We start from the raw sequence: 16,689 nt of genomic DNA on the forward strand, positions 1-16,689 counted from the left end.
TTTTTATTTATTTATGATAGTCACAGAGAGAGAGAGAGGAGGCAGAGACACAGGCAGAGGGAGAAGCAGGCTCCATGCACCGGGAACCCGACGTGGGATTCGATCCCGGGTATCCGGGATCACGCCCTGGGCCAAAGGCAGGCGCCAAACCGCTGCGCCACCCAGGGATCCCTGTGAGCTCTTATTTGAGGAAGAGCTAGAGATTTCTGTGAAGAAAATGAGGAGGGTAATAGTTTGTGTGTGCCTGGATAGAAAGGATAGAAAAGATGTTAGATTGTGTATACCCATAGAAGCGTCACCACTGTAAGATAATCAGCTTTCATTTAGAGACATATAGGGTGCCACAGGAGGGCATTGAGCGGGAGAACATACTCCGATTAATGTTTTTTTTTTTTTTTTTTTTTTTTTTTTTTTTTTTTTCAGGATCACTGTGATTGCTTTGTGTGGAATAGGTTAAAGGGGAATTAAACAAAGTAGAAGGAAAACAACTTCTGAGATTTGTAACAATCTTAGTGATAAGTGACTTGGACCAAGGTGGCCTAGAAATGACATGTCTTGGGATGGACATAGAAGGCCTTATGGGTACAGACAAAAGAAGACACATGGAGAAAATGTGACCTAAAAATTGGAAGACTAGAGAAAACGTTTAACTAAACTGTGGAAGTCATTGGGAGGAGGAGATATTTTGTTTACTTGTTTGTTTGTTATAAGAGTTAGGAGTTAGGTTTTTGATAAATCCCATATGCCTACTAGATAGCTGAATACATGATTTTTGATGCCAGCATAGAGGTTTTGATAAAAATATAAATTTAGGGATTATTAGCATGCTGATGGTATTTACATCCAGGAACTGTAAGGGAGGATCAAGAAAGAGACTATCCATGGGAAAGATACATGGGCCCCAAAGACTTGGGGCTTTAGTCACACCAATGTTAACATTGGGAGAGTTGGGGAGAAAGCACCTTACCAGCCTGAGATGGAGCACAGGAAATAATCCTTTAAGTCAAGTGAAGACATTTTTCAAGGGAAAAGAAGACACAAAGTTGTGTCAAACACTACTAATAGGTCAAATAAGATGAGTTCTGAGATTGGATTTAGCGGCAGGAAGGTAATTGGTGAACTTGACAATGGAGGTTTCAATGGATTAGTAGCAAAAGCCAGGCTGAAATACTTTCAAAAGAAAATGGGAGAGGGATTTGAGCCAGTGAGTGGGGAATGAAAAACCTCTCAGTTTAGCTGCAAAGGAAAGAGAGAAACAGTGATAGTTGTAAAAAGGGTCAAGAGGGATTTTTTGTTCCCCCTAAGATGGGAGAAATAATGCCATGTCCTCATGCTAAGAGGAAGGTCTGAGTAGAAGGGGGAAAGCTTGGAACCTGGCATATTTGTTAAATATGCTCCAGAGGGTCCCAGGTCTCTCAGTAGTCGCCACTGCCACCATGAGGTGGCGGGGACAGTTGCAATGGCCCAGCTGGTGAGGGGGGAGCGCCAATGCCACCTGACTTATTTATTGCCCCTGGGCCGGAGCTGGAGAAGGTGTCCCTGCCTGCTGCCACTCCAAGGATGCACTTTTCATTTTTGCTGCAACTCCTGGAGAATGTGTGTGACAGGCTGACAGCTCACACGCTCACTGTGGCCTCTGCTCTGTTGCCCCAGGCCTCTTCCTAAAACCTCAGCTCAGCTGCCTCAGCTGGGATCCAGGGCAACTAGGAAGTGAGAGAGGCAGGGGGCAAAACGAATACATCTTCCACTTGTGCTTGGAGGGACAATTCTGGGGATATATCTCACACAGGTCTTGCACAGTTGACGGAGACATTGAGTGTAGCCGTCCACAGGAATTAAATCTATAACTCCCTTTTTATTTGCCTTTTCCATTCCCTAGCTCCCTTCTCTCCCACCCTCCTCCCCTGCTCCCTGAGTTCACTTACCCTGGGAAGTACAAGCACCCAGGCCTTCCTCCTGGCTCTGTTTTGTGAGGCACTCAAATTAGGCAAAGTCCAAGGATTTTAATTCTAATATTATGTATAATGTTAAAAATATAGGCAGCATTTAAAACCGTGAAGAATGAGTTAAACATAATTAAATGTTATGCAGTCATTAAAATATTTTTTTGAAGAAAATCCAAAATGTTCATAAAAGCTAAATCTGGGGGAGTATCTATAGTTGTGTTTTACATTAATTCTTTTTTTAATTAAAAACAGTTTCTTAAGTAATTTATGCCATCTTTATAAACATGAAAATACAATAAATATTAGTTATGGAGATAAATGCCATCAGCAAAGCATAAAATGCAGGGAGAAAGTCTGTGTATTCTTTTCCTTGCCTGCAGGCAAACTGCACAAATGATTGGGTTTTAACTAGTTCAAAAGGTAGAGTGAAAAGAATGAATATATATTTAAGGAACTGGAATGTAGCAAATAATGTGCCAGAAGGAAAAAAAAAAAAAAAAAAACCTCAGGTAATAGCAGCTTTGAAAAATTTCTTATTTTTATTTATGTAATTGAATCTATACTGTGTAATGACCAATATTATTGACAATAAATAATATATACAATTATAGAGGTAAATGGTAAGACTTTTTCATGCAACATACATGCTTACAGCCTTTTTATGTGTTTTAGTTCCTGAGGAGACATCCACATTTATTTAATCACACTAATGTCTTTATACTTTTTTTTCTTTCTTAGTTGATGGCTAATTTAGAGGCTATCCATAGATCTAAATCATTTACACTGTTTCATTCCGTGTTTATTATCTGGTCCTTATCTATGCCATACATCAAAATTAATGTTTTTATGAGGGTTTTAGTGCATTACTGGAATCATGACATGTTAATGAAAATTATGGTATTTTATTTTATTATATAAATGGGTAATCTCCTACCAACATGTTGCCAGAGAAATCCTTATAGTCTATTATGTTAATAACTCAAGGGTATGTAAAATCCCCAACTGAAAATAATGGACTATAACCTAGAATAAATAAATAATAGATTACAGAGATATATTTAACCATCTTATTTCAGTTACCAATAAGATGCTTTTAAAAATGAAGAGGAATGTATTGTCCTTATAGGGTCTTTGTATCCTTGAGATTTAGTAGATCATATCATATTTAAGACTATAATTGTTCCCTTATAACATTTATAATGACTCCATGAATATTTGAAATTTCTATGATTTTATATGAATGTTGAATCTGCTTATATATACAGTGTAAAACTTGATTATGATTTCCTATTTAGGCAAAACAATGAATTATGTTTGAAAATAAGACTAAAGAATATTATTATGGATTAATTAAATAATGAATTAAATAATGAATTCATTAAATAATGAATTCATTAATTTTGTGTTGTTATTCTTTTATTCTGCAATTATTTGCTAAATATCTTGTATTTGCCAGGCAGTGTTTTGTGCACCAGGTTAGAAGAGAAAACAAAACAGGCCAAAGTTACTGCTCTCAATCTAGTGAAAGGAGACAATCCGTAAACTAGAATTAGAAAACTATAGGACTCCAAATGAAGATCAATGTCAGAGAAAAATGAATGGGAAGGGGAAGGGGTTAGGGATTAGGGTGAGAGTGGCACCAGAATTTTAAAAGGGAGTGGAAAGGAAGTCTTCACTGAGGGTAACCCTGGCAGAGGGAAGAGAGCCAGCAGGAGGAAAACTATTTCAAAGAGAGTGAAAGGGAAAATAAGGGAAGGTAGAAGAAATGTGTGGGAAATATCAGAAAGGGAGACAGAACGTAAAGACTGCTAACTCTGGGAAACGAACTAGGGGTGGTAGAAGGGGAGGAGGGCGGGGGGTGGGAGTGAATGGGTGACGGGCACTGGGTGTTATTCTGTATGTTAGTAAATTGAACACCAATAAAAAAATAAAAAAAAAAAAAAAAAAAAAGAGTGCAAAAGCCCTGAATTGAGGCAGGAGATGATTTGGTGTGTTTGAGGATTAGACATGAGCTTTGTAATTTTGAAACAGACTCAGTGAGGGAGAAGGGGGCTATCTGAAAAAAGATTGGCAGATGTTATAAGATTCTGTAGACCACAACAAGGAGTGATCTGCACTGAACCTTCAATTCTTTATCAGAGTCCTAAAGCCACAAGATCATCTTCTGTACTTCCAAAATAAAGGCTTGGAGTCTCTATTAAGGAGAATATTCTTCATGAAAACTCAAGAATCGCCATTAAACTACATGAATCGAGCAACATGGATCATATAGATCCATGAATATCCCAACGGAATGTCAGTATCTATAATTACTTTGAGTTTCTTGATCCAGACCATTTGTCAGCATATGGAAATTGGGTCTCTTTATCCAGAAATTTAAAGCATTATTAAATTTAATGGATTTATATAATTGTAAATCACTTTCATTTGTTATAATGAAGACAGAGCTTTTACTTAAACTATTAACTTTGACAATAGCAATCTGAAGACTAGCAAAAAATTATAAAACTGCTAAGCCATATTCACTCATTTTAGATCCCAGCAGGAGATACACATTTAGCATGCTATATTAAAAACAGGGAAGAGGAGGCTGACATCGCAAATGTGGATTTATTTCATTTGTTGTTAATTATTATTCAATTTTTATGTTAATATTTGCAAATCCAATGAAACTTACATAAATAATGGCTACTATATAGCATCTGTTATATGTAATGCATTGCGCAAAGCATTTTACATTTGTTACCGCATTTTTGAATTGTAATAGTGAATATATTTTAAATGAATGTTTTATATTAGAACAGCTTTAGGTTTACAGAGAAAATTCCAAAGATAGTGTAAAAATTCTCATCTGTCCCACAGTTTCTAGTATTATTAACATATTATATTAATTATGACACATTTGTTACAATTAATAAGCTAATATTAATATATTAACTTAAGTCTATATTTTATTTAGATTTCCTTAGTTTTATCTGATGTTCTTTTGTGTTCCAGGATTATGTGTAAGACATCATATTACACTGAATTACAGGTCTCCTTAGGCTCCTTGTTACTGTGACAGTATCTCAGACTTTTTGTATTTTTCATGACCTTTATAGTTTTGAGGAATATTGGTCAAGTATTTTGTAAAGAAATCCTTCAGTTGTGACTTTTCTGTTTTGTTTTGTTTTGCTTTGCTTTGCTTTTTAATGATTAAAATGGGATTATGGTTTTTTAGAAGGAAAACCACAAAATTAAAGTGCCATTTTCATCACATTATATCAAGGGCCATGATATGGGTTGAATTATATCTCCCTCCCCCCACCCCCCAAAAAAAAACAAAGTCCTTAATCTCAGTATCTCAAAATTTGTGATCTTACCTGCAAAGAGGTTTGTTGCAAAGGTAATTGGTTAAAATGTGTCCTTCTGGAGTAGGAGGGGCTCCTAATCCAATATGCCTAGTATCCTTCTAAGAAGACAGCCAGGTGAAAACAGACACAGAGGAACAAACACCATGTGCTGATGAAATAAAAAATCAAAGTTATGCAGCTATAAGCCAAGGAATGACAAGGATTGCCAGGGACACCAGAAGCTAAGAAAAGCATGGAATCCCCTAGAGACTTTGAAACTTCAATAGAACATGGCCCTGATGATGCCTTGATTTCAGATTTCTAGACTTCAGAACTGTGAAACAATACATTTATTATATTTATATAATGTAATACTCAATCTATGGCACTTCGTTACAACATCCCTAGGAAACTAATATGGGTGCATACTATTCATATTATTTATCGCTATTGTTATTAACCTTGATCACCAGGCACAGGTAGTGTTTGTCAGGTTTCTCAACCTTAAATTACTCATTTTTCCCCTTTTCTATCCTGCACTTTTTGAAAGAAGTCACTATGGATAACCCACATGCAAGGAATGGGGAGTTCTGGTCCACCTTCTTGTAGATGGAGCATATACATACATTATTTCGAATTCCTCTGTATAGGAGATTTGTCAAATCTCCTCATGTATCTTAGTCACTCGTGCAATCAATCATTTAGTTATATCACTATAAACTCATGGGAATTTTAAAATATTTTTTGGTTATAATACAGTAATACATTATTTTGTGGCTCGTATCGTTCCATGTTTGGCCATTAGAAGCTCTTTTGGTTGATAAATAATGTGCATACATAACCCCATTTTAATTTAACTAATTACTTCTGCAAGAACCCTATTTCCAAATAAGATCACACATTGAGGTACTGAGAGCTAGGATTTTAATTTATCTTTTTTTGGGGGGGACACCATTCAATCCATAGCAGTGCCTTTGATATGATGTGATAAAAATAACACTTTACTTCTTTGGTCTTTTTCCTAAAAATTCATAATCCCATTCTAATCATGAAAAAAAAAAAGACAAAGCAACATTAGACAAATCCCAAATAAGGGATAATATACAATATGGGTATAAGTAGTGATATAAACTGCATATATGTAGTGATTTTATGAAAAGTTTTAGGCATTATCATAACTCTAAATCACTTATAATTTGCTTTCATTTTTTCTTCTTTGCCAAGTTTCTTCATCCTTCATTAAGAATCTCTGACATCTATACTTTAGTTCTAAGCTTATTGTCAAGTTTCTGCTTCAGAAGATTCTACTATCTTGTCTATGGTGTTCTCATGTTCCATATCCACTGCAGTGATATTAAGCATTTTTCCCTAAAGTAAAACAATGCCCATGCCATGCCCTTATGGAAAAATGTCCCCTGGCTTTCCATCACCAATCAAATAAAATTCTACTCCCACTCAAGGTTTATATGATCTATTGCATACAGACTTTCTAGTACCACCTGTCTATTCTCTTTCTCAAACCTCAAACTTCAGCAAGTAGAATTTTCATCAGTGTACATATATACACCAAATTATGTATCTTATTCATATTGTTCCCACTAGCCAGATTACACACATCCCACAGCCAAATGTCTGAGTCATATTTATCTTTTCTGGACAAGAACAAATGTAGTTAGCTTGACTAAACCTCTCCTAATCTTTGCAGTTAGAAGTAATCTCTGGTCTCTGAACACCCCCTGACATTTGGGTATTTCTCTTTTTACACACCACTCTTGATTTCATCCATGGATCTATGATTTTTGAAAGCAGGATACATATCTTAGCTCTTTTAAAAATCCTCCACCGCACCTAACACGATATCACCCATATTTAGTTTTATATTTATCGTGAATTCATGTGGCCTAGGTCAAAAAAACATATTTTTAATCTTCTGCTAAATTGACAAAATTTACAAACTTTTTTTTCTGTCAGTTACATCCAATAACACAATAAGTGATTCAGTACCTCCTCCATATTCAGATCTCCATCTTCAGTAAACCATTTAATGGAGTTTTTCTGACTAATGCTAATTTATAAAATCAGAGATTATTTTAGCCCTGTCTCCCTCTTCCCATTATTCTCGTATTTTATTCTGTATTTATAAGAGTTGTTTTTCTCTAAGTACATAATCATATCATTGATTTACATATGAATGTTGTACTTTCAAAGGTAAGGAAAGAGAGAGAATCTCTCTAAGAAGCCAAAGCTAAAGAAAAAGTCCTTAAATCTAGGGAAATACTCATAAATGAAAATAATAGTTTCTTATATAAGCCCTTTATCTAAATTAGCCAGTGACACTTTTAAACATCAGGGAAAAATTTAGTTTCCTGCTAAGAAACACTACAGGGCACCTGGGTGGCTCTGTTGGTTAAGTGTCCAACTCTTGGTTTCTGTTCAGGTCATGATCGCAGGGTCCTGGGCTTCAGCCCTGTGTTGGGCTCTGTGCTTAGCAGGGAGTCTGCTTAAGATTTTCTCTGTCTCTCTTTGTTCCTCCCCCCCTCATCCCCACTCTCTCTCTCTCTCTCTAAAATAAAGAAATATATCTTTACAAAAAAAAAAAAAAAGAAATGGTATAAAGACATAAATAATTGAGAGCAATGATGGGGTGAAGAAGCAACTGGAAAGCTAGAACTGAAATAGAAAAGCTAAATATTAACATGCTTTCTCAAAAATAAGCAAGACAACAGACTTTAATATTGCCATTAGTTAAATTCATATGGCCATTGCCAATTCTTTCCAAGATTGGTAAATATTTCCCAATATTTGCTTGTCCAAATAAAAAGTATTTTTCTAGGGCCATATTTCTTTTCAATGACTCTTCCTTCAAGGACTATAATACATAGTTACTTTCAAGGACATTTTTGATGGGACAAACTGATGAATCACATATGCAATAAATTTTACATTGAGTTCTTAATGTATATCTGGTTCTATTCTTCACATATTGGACACTGCCAATAAATCATGGTCATTCTCTCATTCTGTCAACATCTTAATAAATAGACAAAATATAAATAAGTTAATACATAGATTTTAAAATGATCTTGAGTAGTAATGATTCTTATAAAGCTAAATAAAGTAAGATAATATGTAAGGGTGTGGCTGAGGGTGGGGAGAGCCTGTGTGTGTATGTCTGTGTGTGTGTAATTGGGAAGTCAAGAAAGACTTCCTTGATACATACCATTTAAGTTGGAAGCTTGGGTGAAATGAAAAAGTGGGTTCTCTGAGCTCTTAATATGGATACAATCCTTTATTGGGGTTTTTGCAGCCTGAAAGCAATATAGTTGTTTAAAGAAAGTGAAAAGTATTTGAGCAAGATAAGGATTTGAGATACTGTAATTCTATTTTGTTGCATACCTTGTAAAGTCTGTAGTTAAATCCAGAACTTTCTGTGTCTTTCTTCATCCCTAGGCACACTTGATTGCATAAGAGGTACAAGTATTGTGACTTTTTAATATAAGAAACTCCTTTGGAGTCTCAGGGTGATGGTTAATTTTATGTGTCAGCTTGAGTGGGGCACAAGATGCCTAGATATTTGATTAAGTATTATTTCAGTGTGTCTGGAGGGATATTTCTGGAAAAGATAAGCATTTGAATTGGCCAGTTGAATATGCAGATGGCTCTCCTCAATGTTGGCATCATCCAATCCATTGAGGGTCTGAATAGAACAAAATGGTAGGGAAAGATTGAATTCACTCTCTGCCTGAAGGTTTGAGCTGGAACATCAGGCTTCTTCCCTCAAACTGGGACTTGCGCTTACAGATCCAACTTATACTATCCTAGTTGTCAAGCCTTCGGACCCAGACTGTAATCAACACCAATGGCATTTAGTCCTTTGAATTACACCATGCCTTTCCTGAGCCTCCAGTTTGTAGGCAGTTGATGGTGGGATTTCTTTGCATCTATAATTGTGAGGTAATACTTTATAATCGATTTGATGTATATAATTTCTTCCTCATTTTGTTTCTCTGGAGAACCCTGACTATAGATTCAGTTTCTGTTGAGATAATTAAAAATAAAACCCATTTTGGCCTGAAAGAAATCTCCAGTAGTTATTTCTTAAAGGAAACACAGATGTGACCAGAATTTCTTAATTCTAGGATGGCATTTATTTTTGTAGACATAGTATCACTTTAAAAGTAGTTTAGTAGGAGAAATGTTAACCTTGCATAGAATATGTACATACAAAACCTTTAGAACTACAGAAAATCTTGTATTTATTCATATCACGATAAAGATTGGCAATCGAGCTTCTTTTATAGTCTGGTTCTAGTCTTCTCAATCCCCTAAACACATCGACATGGCCACACTATATTTTATAACCTGTGCATGTGATTTTATACTTTTAAGCAACCAATCATTCACAACGTAACTACCCATATATTATTTTGTCTTTAATTAATATTTTTAAAATATTTTATTTATTTTGGGGATCCCTGGGTGGCTCAGTGGTTTAGCACCTGCCTTTGGCCCAGGCAGGGTGTGATCCTGGAGTTCCGGGATCGAGTCCCACATCAGGCTTCCTGCATGGAGCCTGCTTCTCTCTCTGCCTATGTCTCTGCCTCTCTCTCTCTCTCTCTCTGTGTGTGTGTGTGTGTGTGTCTCTCATAGATAAAATCTTTTTTAAAAAATATTTTATTTATTTATTAGAGAGAGCATGTGTGTGTGTGTGTGTGTGTGTGTGTGCAAGCAGAGGGGCTGAGCAGGAATCCAACACAGGCCTCCATCCCTGGGACCTTGGGATCATGACCTGAGCCAAGGCAGTTGTTGAGCCGACTGAGCCACCCAGGGTCTCCTAACTAATATTTGTTTGAACTCATAGTATATTTTCCTGGTTTCATTGTCTGTTGATCATTAAGTGATAAGCACGTTTTGTGTAAATTCGGATATTTTGACCTTAGATATATGGTCAGGGTTATAGTAGTTGACAATTAAAGAAGTAGTAACAACAGACCTTCTACTGGGTGGGGGGGATTCCAAACCTTCCAAGATATGTGGCAATTACTTTGTGTATAATGTGTTGTCTGTGACTTTAAATAAATTATAATTAAATTAAGTTTTTCATTTTAAGATTATCAAAATGTAATCTTTTTTAGAAAGGATTTTAATGTTTTGTCATCAAGATTTGGGGCCAAACATTTAAATTACAGATCCATTTTATTGTGTTACCAATCTGGGGCCAAACATTTAACTTACAGATCCATGTATTGTGTTACAATGACAATCAGTGGAAGATATACCACCTTGCACTGCTCACTTCACTCTGATACAGACAGTGTGAATGCCATAACTTATTGCACATGTATACACTACTTAAATTTGGAGGGCACACACAATAGCAATTTTTCATTACGGTTGGATATATTTAATAATCTATTAGTAAGAAGCCTATATAGCTTGCTTGGATCTTTGTGTAAATTTTCCAGTAACCTAGGATTCCAGCGCCTTTCAGATGGCACAATTTGACTTTCACACACTGAATAAATACTAGGGTCAGACTAGCTGACTTCTGCTATTGCTTCTTAAATCCACCTTATATATGTACCAGACATTGGTAATCTGGTTTCTCTGACTTAAAGATGTCTTACTGGTTTCATCCTAGTCAGGCCACATTGTTCTTCAAAGAACCCAGCCATTTTCTCGGTGCTGAGGTCTGATAAGTCTTTGATATTGTAGTCATTACATTCTGCTTTTAGATCCACATATATTTTCCTTTCTGGCTGCTAGCAATAGGATTTTTTTTTTTCCAGCAACTTCTACATGAGAGACCCACAAAATGCCCTCCCATAATCTTCCCCCTCCCCAAACAGGTCAAGCTATTTGACTGTTTTGAATCTTAAATTAAGAAATCTTTAATTTGCTTCCTCTTCTCCAAAGACTTATCCTCTGCAGGGGGCAACACTCAGTGATTTGGCCTGCTGTGGTAGCCTTCATGCAGGAACTTGGGTGGAACTTCTTCCACTTGGTCTTCTCATAGAGGACACTCTCGGTGATTCCAAGATGACTTTCAGTTTATGTCTGCATCCTTATTAACTCCTCTCATTAGAGAAAAGCAAGTGCAAATGCACACAGGTGTAACTTTGCCAGAACACACCCTCTGGTACTTTCCTCACAGCTCCTCTGCCAAGTGCCTGGCAAATTTATTTTGGCACCAATTAGAAGATATCTTGATTTCAGGAAAATAAAATGTAAGAAATGTGCTACTTTGACTTTGGCAACATATTATGTAGAGTCACAACTTTCGTATTATGTCCTCGGGCTGAATTTAGAGCTGTGGAATTATGCTGTGAAAGAAACTGAATGGGGGAAAATAAGAGATAAATGGTAATCTTGATTAGCATGTTCAACTCTTCTCACTCCTTAAGGGAAAGTGACGCTGTTATCTACCCATCTATTCAAGCCAGGAAACTATGTATCATCAGACTTCTTCTGCTTTCTCGTTTTTCTTGTCTCCCACATATAATCCATCACCAGATTGTGTCAGGTCTGTCTTCTAAATATGATTCACTTCAGTCTATTTCTTTTTCATTTCCACTGATATACTTCAGTCCATGCCACCAGCATCTCTGGCTTGAGTTACTCTAATAGCCTCCAACTAGAGTCTCTGCCTCCAGTTGTGCTCACAAATCAAATCCATTTTCCACACTGTAGCCAAAATATTATTTTTAAAGTACAAATCTGATCATGTCACATCCCCAGTAAACTCTATTATTGGCTCCCCAATGTTCCCAGGGTGAGACTCTATATGGCTTACTAGGCTTTTCATATGGACCCTATTTCCCTTCCCAGCTTCAGCTTTTAGCATTATTCTTCCTAAAACCCAGTGATACAGTAAACTGAACTTGCCTTCAGGTAATTTAACACACTGTACTCTTTGAATGGAATGTTCTTCTGCTCCATTACTCTGTCAAGACCCAAATGCTCTCTTTAACCTTCACCTTAGATGCCACTATTGCAGAAAAGTCTTACCTGACTCCTGAATTTGTTCCTATACATGTCCCTAATACAACATTGATCATTTTGTATGGGGATTGCTGGTTTTACTAACCTATTTTTATTTGTAAGCACTCTGGTGTCTCGGGATGAAGGCAGTGGACAGATGTATTGTATGGTCCCAAATTTCTTTTAAATATTCTGCATTTCACTGTTATTAGGTAGGGCATATAATTGCCAATTTTCCAGTCTTCATTATTGCTTTTTTCTATACCTGCTCTATACATTTTAAGGAATCCTGCATTTCTTCTGGAGACATTTAATTTTGTGCCTTCTATATTGCCATGTTAATTCTTTGGTGCCTTCCTTTGTTTAGAGTTATATCCCCCGAAATTTGCATAATGGTTGAGCGTGTCTCAAAACACATTACATGAATCCTATTATCAGTGTGAGTTATACATAACTTATTCACAGTATCTGTGGCTTATTACCAAATAAATAAACCTATCTGAAATTGTAAGACCTACATGTGCTGTTTAAATTTTCATTGTGGATATAAAGTGAATTCCTTAACCAGTAATTATAAGTTATATCATTACCCATACAATGGTTTACAATAGACAGTCTTTATGTTATTATGGGTGGACAACAAAAAAGAATTCAAAATTTAAAAATATCCTTGTAAAAAAAAAAAATATCCTTGTGAGGATTTTGAGAATATAGAGTAATACAACAGGTTTTTTCCTCCTGAAATTTGCTTAACAATACCCATAACCTTAAATAAAACAAAAATATTCCATAAAATTTAAACTGTATTTTGTGGCCAACCATGTTTCTGATTATATAAATGAGCTGTAGTAACATAGGATTGAAATAGCTTAAGTTCAAAATGATGTTTATTTTTCAGAAGAATATTGTTTATAAAGGCTGGAATTTCAATGATTTACTTGAAATAAATCAAAGTACTATGAACGATACCACTTTATAATGTTTTGAATAATCTCCTACAAAAAAGCAAGTAATTAAGGAGTTTACCTTTTAAACTCTATTTTCTTTTTAGTTTTTTGCCCACTGTATTGGGTTATTCTGCAGTAATTCATTTCCACCTGGTGTTTCAGAATGTGACTTTATTTGGAAATAGCATCTTTGAAGATGTACTTTTTAAAGGATTTCAAGATGAAATCATTCTGGATTTAGGATGGGATCTAAATCCAATGATTGGTGTCTATTATGAAAAGAGAAAAGGAACCCAGACACACAGGTAAAGAAGGCCACAGGATGGTGGGGGCAGAGATTCGTAGAGTTAAAGAATTCCAAAAGTCACCAGAAACTGGAGAGGACAGGAACAATTGTCCCGTAGATCCTTTGGAGGGAGTGTGGCTGTTGACACCTCATTTTGTACTTCTGGCTTCCAGAACTATAAAGAGTAAATTTCTGTTGCTTTAAACCACTCAAACAATGGTAATTAATTATGATAGTCCTAAGAAACTAATATACCTATCAAGCACACAATCCTTTGAAGATTTGTTTTATCTCCATTCATTTTCCTATAATTTTGAATTTTTCAATTGAAAATCACTCTCTGCTTTTGAAGATTTTCAGAGTTCAAACATTTCTATCTACAATTTTCCAATACGACAATCAACTACATTTTAAAGACAATGACAACATTTGATTTTCATCTTCACTAAATATATAGTACCATGAGAAAATTGTATGCAGTTTTTAAAGAAGAATATATTATATTCATTACCAGAAAAGTAAAGAAATTTTAGATATAACAAAAAGCATTGTTCATTCAGCTGGAGTGAAAATCAGATTTATTCCTTTAATTATTTTTTTCTTACAATCTATTTAAATGTGGCATCTGCATAATAATTTCAAGAGGGTTTTTCTTTTTTTAATGTTCCATTAGTGGAAGATCTACTTAAGCTTTGCAGTAAGGATGTATTTCAGCCTCATAATTAGGAATTATCATATTGTTGAAATCCATTATAGTATTAGGAATTTGTTATGGACTAAATGTTTGCGTTTCTCCAAAATTCACATGTGGAAGCACTAATCCCCAACATGATGGTATTTAGGGAGGGCTTTTGGGAGTAATTTTAGTTGACATGAAGTCATAAGGGTGATGCCTTCAAGTTGAGATTAGTTCCCTTGTAAGAGTAAGAAGAGACGCAAGAGCTCTCTTTCTCTGTCTCCACATGCACAAAAAAAGAGGTCACGTGAACATACAATAGGATGGCTGCAATCTGCCAACAGGACAAGGACTTTCACCAAAGCATCAAATTGGCTGGCACCTTGATCTTGGACATATCAAGCTCCAGAACTATGAGAAATCAATGTTTTTGCAGCAGCCCAAACTGACTAAGAGAGTACTCTAATAATTTCAACTATTTCAAGCACAGATACCAAGCACAAATATCTGTTTTAAGTGTAGGGCTATGTTTAAGATAATGAGTTTTGGTGATTACAGTCACACATCAACATGCATTGGAATCACCAGAGGAATTTTAAAATTATAGGTCGCTGGGTCTTACCCAGGAATTTCTGACTCAGTAGATTTTTTTGGTTGGGGTTCAAAATTTTGCTTCTCTAGGCCTGATGTGATGCTGTCCTGTGCATCTGTTCTGTGGAACAGTAGTGTTTTATTTCTATTTGCCTTTTCTCCCACCTAAGTGGGTGTCACCATTCTGTAGAAGATTGGATGGACATGGACATAAGCACCCTGAGGTCCCAGAACTATCTTTTCAGTTGTGAACTAAAGGTTGACAGAGATTATCACTTTAAGTTGGATAATGATGAAAATGAGCACCAGTTATCTTTAAGAATGGTCAGTTTAGGGACTGGTAAAAATGGTGAATTGCACATTGTTGAAGCAGGGGAAATGAATTATGAAGGCAGTCCAATTAAAATCACACTCACAACTTTGAAAATGTCCATACAGCCAACAGTTTCCCTTGGGGGCTTTGAAATAACACTGCCTGTGGTCTCACATTCAAATGGTGGTTCACAGACTGGGCATGTTGGTGGAAAGCATTTAGTGGCTGTGGAGGAAGATGTAGAGTTAGAAGATATGGCAGAAGAGGATGTGAAAGTCCTTAGTATATCTGGAAAAATGTTCTGCATCTAGGAGATGGTAACAAGTTTCCATAGAAAAAAGTCAAACTTGCTGCTGATGAAGATGATGATGGATAACAACAATGATGATCAAGGATGACGATGAAGATGGTGATGATGATTTGGAAGATGATGAAACTGAAGAAAAGGCTTCAGTAAAGAAATCTACATGAGATACTCGAGCCAAAAATACACAAAAATCAAACCAGAGTGGAAAAAACTCAAAACTATCAACACCAACATCAAAAAAATCAAGAATCTCTCAAAAAAAAAAAAAAAAAAGGAAAAAATTCTCAAAACACAAGAAGGACCTAGTCCTGTAGAGACATTAAAGCAAAAATGCAAGCAGGTATAGAAAAAGATCCTTTTCTTCCCAAGGTAGAAGCCAAGTTCATCAATTACGTGAAGAATTGCTTCCAGATGACTGACCAAGAGGCTATTCAAGATCTATGACAATGGAGCAAGTTTCTTTAAGAAATAGTTTAAACAGTTTGCTAAAATTTTCCATTTTATCTCATTTCCGTAACAGTTGATATCGGCTGTCCTTTTTATACTGCAGAGTGAGAACTTCCACTACAGTGTCTGATAACTGCTGTCCAGATTCCACTGTCAAGAATGTGTTGTCCAAATTGCCTGTTTAGTTTTTAAAGATGGAATTCCCCCTTCGCTTTGTTTAAAGTATGTATGGAATGTTATGATAGGACATAGTAGTAGTGGTGGTCAGACAAATAGAAATGGTGGGGACATGAAAATATACAGGTGAAATAAGCTCAATGTTGTAATAAGGTGTAGAAACGAATTTGCTTCTCTAAAGGTTTTCTGCTGTTGTCAATGCTGTAGGTCTGAGAACTACTCATTGGGAACTTATGGGTATAGCATGAAGAATCCTAAGTCTGAATTCTATATCTTTCCCTAATAACTCAGAAGTATATTCCATCAATTTCCTTATCTGTTAGAATAAAAATGTTAGAAGAAGTTATCATATAGTATTCTTATGTTAAATAAAACAATACACATAAAGCTCATAATATAATGCTTAATACGTTATAAGTGTTCAAAGGAATATTGATAATATTCCAGCCATCTACTTACTTCTCTCAAAGTTGGTTGATCCTAGAGTTCTAACTATATACTTCACTGTCAATTCCATATGTGTGTGTTTGAGCATGTGGGCATCTGACTGGTGAAAGAGAGAGATTTCTGTGCAAATTTATCCAGAAAGGTTTTCACACATTTTTTTTATTATTATCTTATGATTATCGATATTTTGCTGTTTTAATCTGAGGTTAATTAATGTAGTTTGGAGCCACCAAAGTTTT

General features: G+C 35.7%; 1 pseudogene; it reads left to right on the plus strand.

The window, feature by feature from the left end:
• Positions 1-1,075: 1,075 nt before the first annotated feature.
• Positions 1,076-15,903, plus strand: LOC112642721 (nucleophosmin-like; annotated as a pseudogene).
• The last annotated feature ends 786 nt before the right edge of the window (positions 15,904-16,689 follow it).

This window comes from Canis lupus, chromosome 19, assembly GCF_003254725.2.
Source record: "Canis lupus dingo isolate Sandy chromosome 19, ASM325472v2, whole genome shotgun sequence".
Classification (NCBI taxonomy): domain Eukaryota; kingdom Metazoa; phylum Chordata; class Mammalia; order Carnivora; family Canidae; genus Canis; species Canis lupus.